The sequence below is a fragment of the Aegilops tauschii genome, chromosome 4 (assembly GCF_002575655.3).
Source record: "Aegilops tauschii subsp. strangulata cultivar AL8/78 chromosome 4, Aet v6.0, whole genome shotgun sequence".
Lineage (NCBI taxonomy): Eukaryota > Viridiplantae > Streptophyta > Magnoliopsida > Poales > Poaceae > Aegilops > Aegilops tauschii.
This window is the reverse complement of record NC_053038.3, coordinates 336,728,678-336,744,801: the sequence shown is the minus strand read 5'-3', so window position 1 is coordinate 336,744,801 and position 16,124 is coordinate 336,728,678.

The following is a 16,124-nucleotide window of genomic DNA, read 5'->3' as shown; positions in this document are numbered from 1 at the left end:
CTCCACGGAGAGCCCCGAACCTGGGTAAGATTCGCCGGCGTGCATGTCTTCGCCTCATCCCGTTTCCAGGCACCGGCGACGTATTACTAGCTCCCACCATGATAAGCCATCCGTTGGCATATGTCGCACCTACCACCCAACATTTGGCGCCCACCGTGGGGCCAGGTGCACCGTCGTCCGGAGACCTGTTCTGGACGGGAACCCTTTTCCTCCCCCGCGAGCGTAGCCAGCCTGCTGCGCCCGACGGCGTTTGCCCCGACACGCTGCAAGGCGTCGACGACGCCTGCGCAGCGAGCTGCCTCGCCGATCTGCTCGGCGAGACTCGCATCTCCGACGAGCCCACATCCGACGCGGGCACGGACTACCCCGAGAGCCGCCTCGTCAGCCTCCTCGACCAACTTCACGTCTCCAGCGAGCCTGCTGTAGACTTGGAGTCGGTCAGCTCCACCGACCCGATGCTTGTCGATTCCGACACGGCATCGCTCGACGCCTACCCCTCCGACGTGGTAGTCTTCGACGACCCTCTCCCTCGAGCTGACAGCGGCAGCAGCGCTGTCACCGAAGTGCTGGTCATTAGCCACGTCGCCAACTCGGGCGAGAACGCCCACGACGCCCTGCAAGTGGCGATGCATGACTTATCCGTCCCCATCCCGGCTGACGCCGACGCCGAGACCTTGGAGGCACGCCGCCTCGCCCTCATCGCGGAAGGCCAGAAGATAGCCTCCATGAGACGCCTCACCGAGGCTCACCAGCGCGAAGTCGACCACGCCACCTTTGGCACGCCGCCTCATGGCGGGCCGAGCCAAGCCGGCCTCGTCCAGAAGCGCGGCGTGGCCATCGCCAGCATGCTGGGGGCGGACCGCCCCGTCTACGCCACCCCGCACGAGAATCTGTGAGCCGCTCAGGCGGCCGCTGAAGAGCTAAATGGGCTGGGAGCCGATGAGCTCCCCTACATGACAAGGCGAATCCAGCAGCTGATCGATGCGGCCGCGGAGCGGCATGAAGCCGGCGCCCGCGCTGAGAGTCCTCCCCCGCGCCGAGAGCACGCCGCGACATCCCGGTCGCCGACTGCGAGTGGCGCCCGCGCGTGGAGAGACAAGGAGCCGGCTGCTAGCCGCAGCCAGACTCGGATCACCATCGAGCGCGACGCGGAAGGCCGCCCTCGAGCAGTAGAGCGGCAAGGAAATCCGCCTCCTCCCCCGCCTCGAGGGGAGAGATATCCCGCCCCGCCGCCTGTCACGCATCCGACTCTTGGTGGCCGACTAGGCCACCGCGAAGGAGTCGGCGAGAACGACGCCCGCCACCGGATCGACCGCCTAGCTCGATCCCTGGCGCTAGAAGAAGAAGACGATGTCGGCCCGCCATGCTTTGGCCCCCGCATCCGCGACGAGCCCTTTCCCAAAGGGTTCTCGCTCCCCAGAGACACGCCCAAGTACAACGGCTCCATGAAGCCGAAAGATTGGCTCATTGACTATTCTACTGCTGTCAGCATAGCCAACGGTAACAGACGCGTAGCCGTGAAGTACGTCCCCCTCATGCTGCAAGGCACGGCGCGCACCTGGCTCAACAGCCTCAAGCCCTACAGCGTCAACAGCTGGCTGGACTTCACGGAAGTCTTCATTCGCAACTTCACCAGCACGTACAAGCGGCCTCCCAAGCCTCGCCAGCTCTCCCTATGCGTCCAAGGGCCAACAAGTCGACCCGCGACTACCTCATGCGGTGGGCCGAGCTCCGCAACTCCTGCGAGGGGGTGCACGAGGTCCAGGCCATCGAGTACTTTACCGCCGGGTGCCGAGAGGGCACCCTCCTAAAGCACCGACTCCTCTGCGACAAGCCGGCTACCCTCGACGAACTGCTGATCATTGCGGACAAGTACGCCACGGCCGACTCCTCGATGAAGACCGAGCTCCGAGTGGACGCCTCTAGGAAGGTGCTCGCTCCGGCTCCCAAGACGCCGGCTGGCGAGTCCAATCGGCGCCCCTACCAGAACGACCACAAGCGTAAGGCCCCTATGCCGCCTTCAACCAGTCGGCAGGTGGCCACAGTTGAAGATGAGCAACCCGAAGAACGGCCCGCTCCCAAGAAGAAGGGCGGCAGGCCGGCTTGGCAGCCGACTTTCTCCTACGAGCAGACTATCGATGCCCCTGCAAGTTCCACAGCGGCGCGAAGCCGTCCAACCACAAGACCCGAAAGTGCCACTAGCTCACACGGATCTCCAAGGGCGAGGGGCGGGTACCGCCTCCGCCTCCCGGCCCGCCGCCTCCAGCCCCCTAGCAGCCGGCTGCTAGACCAGCAGTCGGAGCCATTCAAGATGAGTTCCCTGAGGAGCACACCGCCTACGTCGTCTTCACAAGCCAAGTTGAAGACAAGCGTAGCCGGCGCCGACAGCACCAAAAGGTCAACGCAGTCGCCTCCAGCAACCCCGAGTTCATGCACTGGTCCGAGAAGCCAATCAACTGGAGCCGGGCCGACCACCCAGAGGTGATGCCGTACCCGGGCTCCTATGCATTAGTATTGGATGTTACCCTCGCAACGGAGAGGCGAGCTGCCCGATTCTCCCGCGTTCTGATTGATGGCGGAAGCAGTATCAACATACTGTACCGCGATACCATGGAGAAGCTGAACATCAAGGCAAAGCAGCTCATGCCAAGCCGGACCGTGTTCCATGGCATCGTACCCGGCCTGTCCTGTTCCCCGATCGGCAAGATCAAGATGGATGTTCTCTTCGGAGACAAAGATCACTTTCGCTGAGAAGCAATCTGGTTCGAGGTAGTAGATCTGGAGAGCCCTTACCACGCCTTGCTTGGCCGACCTGCTCTGGCCAAGTTCATGGCTGTGCCCCACTACGCCTACCTGAAGATGAAGATGCCGAGCTCGAAGGGGATCATCACTGTAGCCGGCGACTACAAGAAGTCCATCGAGTGCGCTGCAGCCAGCAGTCGGCTGGCCGAGTCCCTCATGGTGGCAGAAGAGAAGAAGATACTGGAACAAGTTGTGGCCATGGCTGGCAAGCAGCCGGCATTGTCCCCCAACCCCAAGGATTATGATGCGCAGGGCTCCTTCCAGCCGGCCAAGGAGACGAAGAAGATACCTCTGGACCCGGAGAACCCAGAAAGGTTTGCAGTCATAGGTGCAAACCTGGACAGTAAATAGGAAGGCGAGCTCGTCGACTTCCTCCGTGAGAATCGAGACATCTTTGCATGGTCCCCAAAGGACATGCTGGGTGTTCCGAAGGATTTCGCCGAGCACAAATTGCACGTCCGAGCCGACGCGAAGCCGGTCAAGCAGCCCCTCCGCCGACTGTCAGAAGAGAAGCGAAGAATCGTAGGAGAATAGATAGCCCGGCTCCTCGCCGCCGGCTTCATTATGGAAGTATTTTTCCCAGAATGGCTTGCCAACCCAGTCCTGGTGTTGAAGAAGAACAACAAGTGGCGTATGTGTATAGACTACACCAGCCTCAACAAGGCCTGCCCCAAAGATCCGTTTGCTTTGCCACGGATCGACCAAGTGATAGACTCCACAGCCGGATGCGAGATGTTGAGTTTTTTGGATGCCTACTCAGGATACCACCAGATCAAGTTGGACCCAGCAGACCGCCTGAAGACCGCCTTCATCACACCATTCGGAGCTTTCTGTTACCTGACTATGACATTCGGCTTAAGGAATGCCGGTGCCACTTTTCAGCGTTGCATGCAGAAATGCCTCCTCAAGCAACTCGGCAGAAATGCCCACGTCTACGTAGACGATATGGTGGTGAAGACAGAGAAGCACGGCACCCTGCTGGAGGACCTCAAAGAAACATTTGCCAACTTGCGCCGATTCCAGATCAAGCTCAACCCCGAAAAATGCATGTTCGGAGTACCAGCCGGCCAGCTTCTAGGCTTTCTGGTCTCTGAACGCGGCATTGAGTGCAACCCTGTGAAGATCAAGGCCATTGAGAGAATGGAGATTCCTACCAAGTTGCGGGAGGTGCAGAAGTTCACTGGGTGCCTAGCCTCCTTAAACCGCTTTATCAGCCGGCTAGGAGAGAAGGCTCTCCCCCTGTACCGACTCATGAAGAAATCCACTCATTTCGAGTGGAATGACCAAGCAGACCAAGCCTTCCATGAGTTGAAGAGGATGCTGAATACTCCACCTGTCCTAGCGGCGCCAACTGAGAAGGAGCCCATGCTCCTCTACATTGCCGCGACTAGCCGAGTGGTTAGTACAGTTGTTGTGGTCCAGCGCCCGGAAGAAGGCCGAGCCCAGCTAGTCCAGAGGCCGGTGTATTATCTAAGCGAAGTACTATCCAGCTCAAAGCAAAACTACCCGCACTACCAGAAGATGTGCTATGGAGTGTACTTCGCCGCCAAGAAGCTGAAACCCTACTTCCAAGAGCATCCCATCACGGTCGTGTGCACCGCCCCGCTTGCCGAGATCATAGGCAGCCGGGATGCATCCGGCCGGGTGGCTAAATGGGCCATTGCGCTGGCACCTTACACCATCTTCTACCAGCCCCGCACCGCCATCAAGTCCCAAGCATTGGCCGACTTCCTCGTCGACTGGGCCGAGACCCAGTACCTCCCGCCGGCTCCCGACTCTACCCATTGGCGGATGCACTTCGACGGGTCCAAGATGCGCACCTGCTTGGGAGCCGGCATCGTCCTCACCTCTCCCAAAGGCGACAAACTGAGATACACGCTGCAAATCCACTTCGCCGCCTCCAACAATGTGGCCAAGTACGAGGCGCTCATACATGGGCTCCGGCTAGCCAAAGAACTCGGCATACGCCGGATCCTGTGTTATGGCGACTCAGACTTGGTGGTCCAACAGTCATCTGGCGATTGGGACGCCAAGGATGCAAACATGGCGAGCTACCGATTCCTCGTCCAGCAGATCAGTGGGTACTTCAAAGGGTGCGAGTTCCTTCACGTACCACGAGCCGACAACGACCAAGCAGATGCCCTGGCGCGGATCGGCTCCACCCGACAGACTATACCGACCGGTGTCTCTCTCCAGCGCCTCCTCAAGCCGTCCATAAAGCCGTCTCCAGAGTCGGACTCTATCTTCGTACAACCTTCCCCCGATGCAGTCGGATCCGACTGGAGAAATCCAGCAGGCGGCACGGGGGCTTCGACAAAAAGCCCGGGGACTACCGTAGTCGCACCCGGCTCGGGGACTTCAGAACCCAGCCCGGGGACTGCAGCAGTCGGCCCGGGGACTGCAGCAACACAAGAAGCGGTGGCCGACTCCAACTCTCCACCACCCCACCCACCCACCCGAGTCACGGTGGCCGTACTGACAGTAGAAGAAGTCACAGCTCCATCATGGGCCCAGCCCATCCTCAACTTTCTAGTCAACAGAGAGCTGCCGGCTGATGAGATCTCGGCAAGACTAGTGCAACGTCGAGCCGGAGCATATGCAATAATAAACAGAGAACTTGTCAAGCGCAGCGTCACTGGAGTCTTCCAGCGCTGCGTCGAGCCAGAGAAAGGAGTGGCAATCCTCAAAGATATCCATCAAGGCGAATGCGGCCACCACGCAGCCTCAAGATCACTTGTGGCCAAAGCTTTCCGCCACGGTTTCTTTTGGCCGACTGCTTTGGAAGATGCCAAAGAGATAGTCAAGAGCTGCAAAGGATGCCAAGTCTTCAGTTCCAAGCAACACCTGCCGGCTTCTGCACTCAAGACCATCCCCCTCACTTGGCCCTTTGCCGTCTGGGGGCTGGACATGGTGGGCCCATTCAAGACAGCCCGCGGCGGCTTGACACATCTGCTTGTCGCCATGGACAAATTTACCAAGTGGATCGAAGCAAAGCCAATCAAGAAGCTGAACGGGCCGACTGCCGTCACGTTCATTGCCGACATCACTACTCGGTACGACGTGCCGCACAGCATCATCACCGACAACGGCACAAACTTTGCCAAAGGAGCACTGGCACGTTTCTGCGCGACGCAGGGTATCCGACTGGACTTAGCATCCGTTGCCCACCCGCAGTCAAACGGCCAGGTCGAGCGAGCAAATGGACTCATCCTCTCCGGCATCAAGCCCCGACTGGTCGTACCACTGGAGCGATCGGCCGGCTGTTGGCTCGACGAGCTGCCGGGTGTCCTCTGGAGCCTGCGTACTACCCCTAACAAGTCAACCGGCTTCACTCCGTTCTTCCTTGTATATGGTGCCGAGGCTGTCATCCCAACCGACATCGAGTTCGACTCGCCTCGGGTCACCATGTACACGGAGGCGGAGGCCAAGGAAGCGTGAGAAGACGGTGTCGACCTGCTGGAAGAAGGCCGGCTGTTAGCACTCAGCCGGTCCGCCATCTACCAGCAGGGGTTGCGCCGTTACCACAACCGCAAGGTCAAGCCAAGCTCTTTCCAACAGGGTGACCTTGTGCTTCAGTTGATCCAGCGAACAGCCGGCCAGCACAAGCTCTCGGCCCCTTGGGAAGGCCCTTTCGTCATCAGCAAGGCACTAGGCAACGACTCCTAGTACCTGATCGACGCACAAAAGCCAAGAGCATGCAAGAGGGACGATTCCGGCAAGGAGTCGGAGCGACCATGGAACGCGAACCTCCTGAGAAGATTTTACAGTTGAAAGCATTATGTATCATGCTACCCTTTTGTATTAAGTACGAAAGAACGGGCCCCCCAAGGAGCACTCGGGGACTGCCTTACTTTATCTATGAATGACGAGTACCATATTCATGAATGTATTATTACATTTGATTTCCTGTCTGGCACCGGGTTCGACTAGTCGGCCCGGGGACTGGCCGCCTCAAGTTATATTAAAGTTCTACCTGAAGTCAGACAAGTAGTGTGCCGGCTCCCGAGCCCTCTCTCGTTGAAAGTCGTAGCTCGAAGAACCGACTGTCCGACTAGCAAGAGCCAAAGGCAGAAAGGATGCCCACACGAAAAACGGCTAAGGACTAACGAACTTATATAACGAAAAGACGGCCTTCAACCACGCTTGCCGGCTGTCAGAACCGCTGGCTGGCCGGCCTCCCAAACACTTCGCTATAATCCAACAAAGCTAGCGTACTTGCCCTCCCAACTGGCCAAACACCTCTCCAGCCACAGATTGCAGAGCAACTGTCCGACTGGGGAGGCGGCAACCAAGGGAGGGCGGCAAAGGAAACATCAGAAGGATGAAAAGCAAAGAACAAGGGAAAGCCAAACACATGCATAATCATATTTACATATAAGGCCCCCAACAGGCCGGCAATCAAGATAGTTCGGATACACCCCCAGTGAGTGGAATTGTGCAAACCTAACAAAATACTGTTCCAAGAGTGGCAAGACAGGAAAATAAAGGCGGCAGACTAGACTAAGGGCGCGGTGTGGGAGCCGGGTTGGTCGGTGGAGACGGCACCACCGGCTGGAGGAGTGGCCGGCTGGCGGGTCTCGGCTTGATCATCGCCGGTTGCAGGCGGTGCACCCGCGCGTGCCTCGTTGCTGGAGGCACGGTCAAGCTGAGGCTGACCGGCTGCTCCACATCCGGCCCGGCGTCTTCACCCTCCTCCTCCTCCTCCTCGCCCTCGTCGCTGGAGTCGATCTCCTCCGCCGAGTCCTCGCCATCTGCCGGGTTCAGCCCAAACCAGTACTCCGGTTGGGCAACACCGTTATCGTCCACCTCAGGAGCGAAGGCGCTGGTGTCGGTGTAGTCGGCGATCGCCGAAGCCCGCCGGATGATAGCCGGCCGCGCCGGCTCCAGCTCCGTGTCAGCCTGCTGCCGCCAGGTGGCCAGTTGGTCCAGACTCAGCCTGGGATACCAGGCCTTGACGAACTCCAGCGCCCGCCTGGCGCCGGACCGAGCCGCCAAAGCCTTCCAGGCCTCGAAGCGGCCGACCGCCACCTCCAGCCAGTCGGCAGTCCGAGGTGGGGTGCGGGGAATCACTCCATCAGGCCAGAGAGCGGCCAATACCTGTGCCCCGACACGCTGAAGCCGGCGGAGCAGGCGACGAGCTGGCTGGAGGCGGGCCTGGATCGCCAAGAGCTGCTCCTCCAGCGACCGGCGAGCGTTTGGTGCGATCTCGGCCCCAGCCTGCCTTTGTGCCTCGCGGCGGGCCTCGACGACCTGGTTGGCGGCGGTAGAGTAGCTAGGGAAGTACTCTGCGCAAGGAAGAAAGAGAAAGAAGAGAAAAACACCAAGTCAGAAAACAAGCCAAAACGGCAAGCAGCAAGAAAGGACGAAGAGGAAGGCGGCTTACCGTCAACCAAGTCTTCGATCTGGCCATAGCCGTTGATCAGCGCCAGCTTCGCTTCGGCCCAGCTGGCCGCCTCTGTTTCATACTCGGCTTGGAGGGCGGCCTCGCTGTCCCGCACCGCCTTCAGGGCCGCCTTGTGGCTCTCCTCCTGGTCGGCCAACCTCTTGGCCAGGCGGTCATGCTCCTGTGCCAAGGCGGCGAACTCGGCCTCCTTAGCGCGGAGGGCGGCCTGAGTCCCGCCCAGTTGCTCCCTTAGACTGGTGTTGGCCGCTGCAGGGATGGCAGAGAAAAAAGAAGCAATAAGAGGAAGTCGTCAAGGAAGATCCGACCCGACTGCTCAGCAGTCGGCCCGAATCTCGGGGACTACACCCAGTGGGTGCGCTGACGCGCCCCCACGTGAGATCAAAGACAAAGCACTTACCCCGGCTCTCAGATAAGTCAACAGTCTTCTGGGTCAGCTCTCGAGCCTGGGAGTTGAAGGCAGCCGCGCGGAGGTTGTGGTAGTCCTGCAAGCCAGGCAGAAGAGCGAATGAGAACAAGAATAGCAAAACAAGGTCCGCTAGGAAGTTCCAAGCCGCCTGCTCAGCAGCCGACTCGGAACTCGGGGACTACACCCAGTGGGTGCGCTGACGCGCCCCCCACGGAAGAAACCAAGATCAAAAAAGCAAAGACAGGAAGACTAACCCGGATGGCCGCCCGCGTCGCAAGGAACTCGTCGTTGTACTTCCTCAGCGCCGCAGCCTGGGCTTGAAGCCGGGTACGGACATCCTGAGCGGCCACGTTCATCATGGCCGTCCCTCCACCCGGCGTCCACCCCGAGCTGGCGCTGGCCGCCTCCATGTCCTGGGCCGACGAGCCGGAGCCCAGGCCTGCTGTGGTTCCGATGCAGCCTTCTGTGGCTCTAATGCGGCCTTCCCCGCGCGTTGGCGCGACGGCGTCCGGACCACCAGATCAGTCCTCACGGCCGGCTCGCCCCCGGCCGATTGCGCAGGCGGCAAATTAGGCCGGCCGCCTTGGGTCGCCCCAGTCGGCGGGGCCGGTGCCGCCTCCCTCTCCAGGACGACGACGTCGTCCTCCCTCTCCAGCCCCGGCTGGTCACCGCCAGCTTCTGCTGGCAGGGGCTCTGGGGCCTCAGGCGCCACAACGCGCAGAGGGGTGACTAGCAGGGCCCCCTCCGCGGTCGCCGCGGCCGCAGCCTCCGCCTGGGCCTTGGCCGCTGCTTCGGCGCGCGCCTTCGCCGCCTCCTCCTCTTGCGCTGCCTTGGCGGCGGCCACCCTCAATACCTCCGCCTCCCGCTCCTCCCGCGCCTCCCGCGCGTTCCGCTCCGTCGCTGCCTGAAGATCGGCACGGGGGTCCGCGCGATGAATGGTGCTCCTGGATCCTCCCAGCGACCCAACGACGGAGGCGGCAGCAACCCGCTCGAGCGACAATGGAGCCCTGATTTTTTGAGAAAGGACAAGGATTCAGGAACTACCAGAAGAAAGAGGAAAGAATACATGAAGGAGTATATACTTACGCCGACACCGTCTGCGGCTGCTTCCCCGCCTTGCGGAAGCGGCCCGCCTTCGCGGCCGCCTCCTCCCGCCTGGTCGCCGCTGTCCCGCCCTTGGGCTTCTTCGGCCGACTGCCGAACAAGCCCGACGCGGCACGATGCTTCTGCCCGGCACCCCGAGCAGGCGGCGCAGCGGACGAACCTGCGCCCTGGCCAGACGCCGGCTGGCGGCGTGGGACGACTTCCGCCTCGTCGTCATCCGGCCAGTCGTCGAAGCTGACTCCAAGCCCGGAGCCGCCTGCCTCGCCGCCGGCTTGGCCGCCGCCCGCCTCGGTGTTGTCATCCATGGCGGCCGCCCCCAAGTCGGGGTCCTCCAGATCGTGCTCCGTCCGGTCGGGGACGAATCGGCGCCCCGCTTCCGACCCGCCTGCAGGCCGAAGGAGAGGGCTCTTTCGAGACAGGTCGACTAGTCAGAGTCGGCCAAAAGGAACTCGGCGACAAAACTAAGAGAAAAAAGGGAAAAGAGAACATACCGCGGGCGGAGGGTGAGCTCGGCAATATGGCTCCTTGCCGAACTGCCACTCTGCGGAGAGCTTGCAGTTGGCAAGGTAGTTCACCATGTGGGCCACTTCGTCGTGCGGCATGTCTTTGGTGCACATCCGACTCGGATCGAGCTGGCCGCTCATCTGACAGATCAGATGAGGGCCGCTCTAAAGTGGAAGCACCCGGCGCGTGACGAAGGCGGCCACCAGGTCGGGCCCGGTCAGGCCCTCCGACTGGATCATCACCCGCAGTCGGGCGACAGCCGCGGCTCCAGCCGGCGTCAGCGTCACGGCCCGATAGGACCACTGGGGCCGCCTACCCGCCGGAGGGCCGCCTACGTAAGCTGGCAAATTGACGTAGTCGCCTTGCGGGGCGAGGTTCTTCACGTAGAAGTATCACTTCTGCCAGAGCTTCACCGATTGGATCAGCATGATGACGGGGAAGGGGTTGTCGGCTGTCACCCTCCGCATCGCGATGAAGGCGCCACTCTGAGCCGGCACGCCCTGCATGCGCGTGCCCAGCTTGGACTGGAAGAACTCCCCCCAGAGCTCGAGGGTGGGGAGGACGCCGAGATAGCCTTCGCACAAGGTGACGAAGGCGGACAGCAGCACCACCGTGTTCGGGGTGAGGTGGTGCGGCTGGAGTTGGTAGAATTCGAGAAAAGAGCGGAAGAAGGCGCTTGCTGGCAAGCCGATGCCGCGCAAGAAATGCGAGCGGAAGACCACCCGCTCGCCTTCCTCCGGCTCCGGCGTGATCTCCTTCTCCGGCGCGAGACGGACCCGCACCTTGTCCGTGCCGGGCAGCCGCCGCGTCTTGCGGAGGAACTCGACGTAGTCCTCATGGACGTTGGAGCCGTCCCAGTCCCCGCCATACTGCATAGCGGCGTGAGACCGGCGAGAATGAGCGCGGCGGCAGGAAAGGAATGGTGGGACGACGCGGCGGCGAGGCGCTGCTGCGAGGGAGAGCAGGAGGAAGAAGATGGCGGAGAGGAGAGGAGCGTGCGAGCGCCTGCCGCTTCCCCCCCCCTCCCCCTACTTATAGCCTCGTGCGGCGAAGCCGAGGAGGCGAGGCGTGGGGTGGGACGTGGGATTAACTGCACCCACTCCCCCCACGTCCCGCGATTACCGCGCCCTAAACACGTGCCGAAACCGCCGCAGGAAGACATGCAGACGGCTTTGGGCCACAGAGAATCAGTGCCTGGGCCCGGGCGTAGGAGTGGTGGGCCCCCGACCTGCGGAGACGTCTTGTCGTGCGCGTGGGCTGGCAGGCTTTTCAGCCAAGGGATGCCACGTGGTTCGCAGACGGCGAGCGGCCGGCCCGCAACCCGGCCCGCACGCCAACAGACTCCCGCCCTCCGACTTTAAAAAATTTCGCCAAGACGGCGTGCCCAACCGAAGCCGGCTCCCAGCTGCCGGCCCGTCAAGATAGGAAGCTGACCGAGCTTCTCGACTTCCATCCAACCTCGAAGCCCAATCAGCTTCGGGGACTACTGTCGGAGTAAATGGCCACGGGTAGCCTAACCGGCTCCCCTGGCTCTTCAAAAATTATCAGGCCGTTTAAACCTTCAAGCATACAAAGCATGGGGCCGCCTTCCCCCGGCCGGCTATCCCCAGGGCCGACTCCCAGAAGGCGACCCAGCCTCAGAAACCTTCCCCAAGAAAGCTATGAGATGGCCGACTCCAGGAAGCCGGCCATAAGAGCGCCGACTCCCAGAAGCCGGCCATGAAGAACACCGACTCCCAGAAGCCGGCCCAGATCGCACCCACCAAGACTACGTCCACATAACGGTGATAAGATGGGGCGTGGCCGCAGTACAGCCCACTACCCCCGAATCCCGAAGCAGGTATGGCCACAGGACGCTGTACAGGTCAGCCATCACCCGTCCAGCACGGCACTGTAGCCATGTTGACCTCGACGTCATCCACGACAAGTGCCAGTACGGCCCGCGGGCGCTGGGCCCCTTTAGCCAGAGAGACGCTCGAAGGCGGCCAGGCCTTCCCTAGTCGGCCAGGGGCGTAGCCGGCTCCCAAGAGCCGGCTACCTCCCTCCCTCGAAACATGTGCCTCATTAAGGAGACAAGACGAGGTAAGGCTACAGTGAGAGCCCGCAAGGCGGCTGCACTGTAGCCACGCTTACCTCGATGAAGCCCTCATCATCAGGGGCGAGGCAACAGATACCAGCCGCCGACAAGACCCCCAAGCGGTGGGGCCGGCATGTCGACAAAGAGGCCGGCAGCCGGCGGGACCCACCAGTCGGCGGGCCCCAATGACCGGCGGAGAAGCCGGCGAACATAGGCACTGACGGCTGGGACCCGCGCCCAGCCGGATTACTATTGTACCCCTGGGGGGTAGGCCTATATAAACCTCCCGGGGCACCCATGCAAAGGGTTGGTCTCATAGAATCATACACACCACATAGAGAGAGAGAAGGAGAGCTAGCCTGGCCCTTCTTCCTCCTCGAACCCGACAGCTCAAGGAGCGTTTGTAGCTACTCATTCTGATCTAGTGATCATGCGGAGACCCCGCAGAGCAGGACTAGGGGTGCTATCTCCAGGGAAAGCCCCGAACCTGGGTAAGATTCGCCGGCGTGCATGTCTTCGCCTCATCCCGTTTCCAGGCACCGGCAACATCTTACTGGCTCCCACCATGATAAGCCATCCGTTGGCATATGTCGCACCTACCACCCGACAATAGTAGTCAGAAAGAGAGAGAGATACAGAGAGAGCATGAGCGTAAGACACCCCGACACACCGAGAGAGATTGTGAGCATGTGTGAAAGAGAAATGCCGATGCATATAAAGTGTGTGCACTTATGCGTTAGATAGAGAGATATATAGCGCATTTATGAGAACGGGCCGAGGCATGGTGCATCTACGTGTAAAAGGCGGTTCTACGCATTAAATTAAAATATAAATGCCATTATTATTTTTGGATGACATCATGAATTTTGCAAATTGCGTATGGGTGAAAATCGGTCTATCAGACACCCATACTCTATTGAATTCTAGCATGTGCATGTGTTTATTTCATATTATTGGTCCATAGAGTGAGAGCGGTTTGAAATTCAGGCAATGGATGCTTTTGCAATTCATATATAAACATTAATTAGTGCACTCCATGTTGTTAGTGTGAAGCACTTTATACATTTGTTACTTGCATGGATACATTCCAAATTGCTAGCTACGAAATAGAATACATGTAGAATTCAACATAAAGGGGGTTTCGAAGATTCGAATTCATAGGAAGTGCATTAATCTATTTGAACCCGAGATAATGGCATTTGAAAATCAGATGTAAAAGGGGGCATCAATCTTTGTTGTGCGTTTGAACATGCTATATATATTCATACGCATGTCTAACTTTTTTTGCAACTAAGGAGATTATATCTGGAACCATGTATGAACTGAGTTAAGTTGCATATTTTTTAATATATAATCGTGTACAATGTATATTCAAATGTACCCCCTCCATTTCAAAATAATCGTAGCTTCAGCATTTTCAAGAGTAAAGATTTGTGAAGTTTGACAAATCCTGAAAGTTCAATTCAAGAGGACCGAAAACGTTAATGCTTCTGCTCCCAAATATTGAACGAAGCACCAAAGAGGCCTCTGGTCACCCGAAACCGCGCGAGACTAATGTTTGGTGGTAGGAAATTACTGTCCTGACTCTGGCCCGTGTAGCCTATCGGCCCGATGTCCAAAGGTCTAAACCGGGGTAGGTTTGTAACTTCACCAAGACGCCAATCTCAACCTCCTCCGAGAAGCATTCATACGCCGTGGGCGCCTAAACACCCATGTGCTCGGCCGAAATCTATCCCGCCCACATTTGGGACACCTGAGATTACCGTCCTAACCCCAACCCGCAATATGTCCGAAAATTTAGATGGGGGCAAAGTTTGTAACTTTCCCCAAATTTCAAACAAGCGCGTCCCAAACCGAAACATTGTTCCCCCTTAGTTCCCCGCCTCCCTCCGTTTCCTCATTCATACTCCATGGGCGCCAAAACGCCCTCTCCACCAGCCGCGAAACCTCAGCCTCCTCCGTCCTCCACCCCATAGCGCCCAATCCACCGCCGCCCTCCTTCATCACGCCGGAGCCGGTGCCCCGACGTTGTCATCCAACGCAACCGCAACCGCAACGCCCTCAAGGACTTAGCAGCTGAAGACGAGGCAGAGCTGCCTCCACAACGCCGACGCCGACGTGCACCGTACCAGAACCACTCCGACCCCGCCGTCCTGCGTCTCACTGCTGCCGTTCCACTGTTGCAACCGTCCACCGCACAGGAGTTGTTCCCGCTACACCATCGCTCGCCGCCTCAGATCTGGTTCCCCGTCGACAGACGGCCACCGCACCACACTCAACAACTTGGCCATGGGTTCGTCCAAGGCTCCACCATCCTCCACAACTTCTCATTTCCAGCGAACCATAAGAAGATCGTTGGAAAAACTAAAGGAGGACACAACACTACCAGCAAAAAGAGGTACTCCTCTTCCCTTATTCGTGCAAATCTTACGTCTCTGCTCACACCGTATACATCCCACGAAAGAACTAGTTGAGCGCTTCTTACTGCATCTTCTTCGTGATACTAAATGCACAAGCTTTCCTCCCTTTACTATTTCACCTTTGCTAGAGGTCAGTAGCCCGCCTGGATTTCAATTCAGGGTCAGTCGAACCGCAATTAAAAGAAGCATCACCCACTTAGGCGCGCGGAGCACGTAGTCCGCCTGTTCGCCGGGGAAGCAGCGCATCGGTGTCTATCATAGGGGTGTGGGGCGCAGGAGCTGCTTGCGCCTGATCTGGAGGTCGGCGGGGCTTGAATGGATGGCCGGGGAGCGGTGCCAAGCACGGCGGTGCGGTGAGGTCGAGGGGAGGGCGCAGGCAGGGGACTGGGCCGGTGGTCACTGGCGTTTCGAGGAAGATCATCAACACTGACTGGCTGGAGGTAGATGAAGGCGATCTGCCCGTTCTTTGTACATCGGACGGTGCAGAAAAAATGGACTGGCCTATTTGTTTTTAGTCGACTATTATTTTCATAGAATCATGTAGTAATTTAGTGTGCCATGCATGTTGTAGAGCTATCATATGTCTCCCGTCATTTATTTCTCACCGACCTGCTATCTGCTACCTTTACACTGTACTAATTGTGCACACACTTCACCCATACTCACACTATTGTTTTTTTATTCATGGGTATTTCAGACTCAGACGCAGTGTTGATGAATGCAGAAAAGAAAAGACAGAAGTCGCTCCAGTGTAATTCGAAGATAAGAACTAAGAGTTTCAGCGCTCTAAAGGGTGCAGTGTCAGCAGTTGGAGACAGTAAACGTAGCTCTGCAGTTGATGATCTCAATTGCCACACACAACCATCCCAGGTGCTTGCTTTAACTTCGCGCTGTCAAATGTGGTTGCATGTTGCATATGGTGTCTAGCTTGTATTGCTTCCAATTTGGTTAAATTGCATCTGCTTATTTTACACATTATACCTTTGATAATGACATGCCTTCCTGTTTTTGATACATACTACATATGTCTATTAACCATGTTCGTACATCAAACTAATGCTCTTTTGTATCCCTCGTCAATCACTTATGATGAGACAGTCACCCTAGTGGGTTACTGTGAGATGCCCTACTCGTTTAAAGAGTGCAGTGTCATCCTCCCCACATGATTCTCAAGAAACAGCAAGGCTAAATGAAGATAGTCAACGTAGCTCTCTAGTTGATGACCGCAATTCCCCCACACCAACATCGCAGGTGCTTGCTCTTACTTGGCAGTGTGATATGTGGTTGCATGTTGCATATGGTGTCTACCTTGTAATGCTTCTAATTGGGGTAAATTGCATCTACTTAGTTAAGCCATTATACCTGTGAATATGACATGCCTTCCTGTTTTTGGTACATACTACGTCT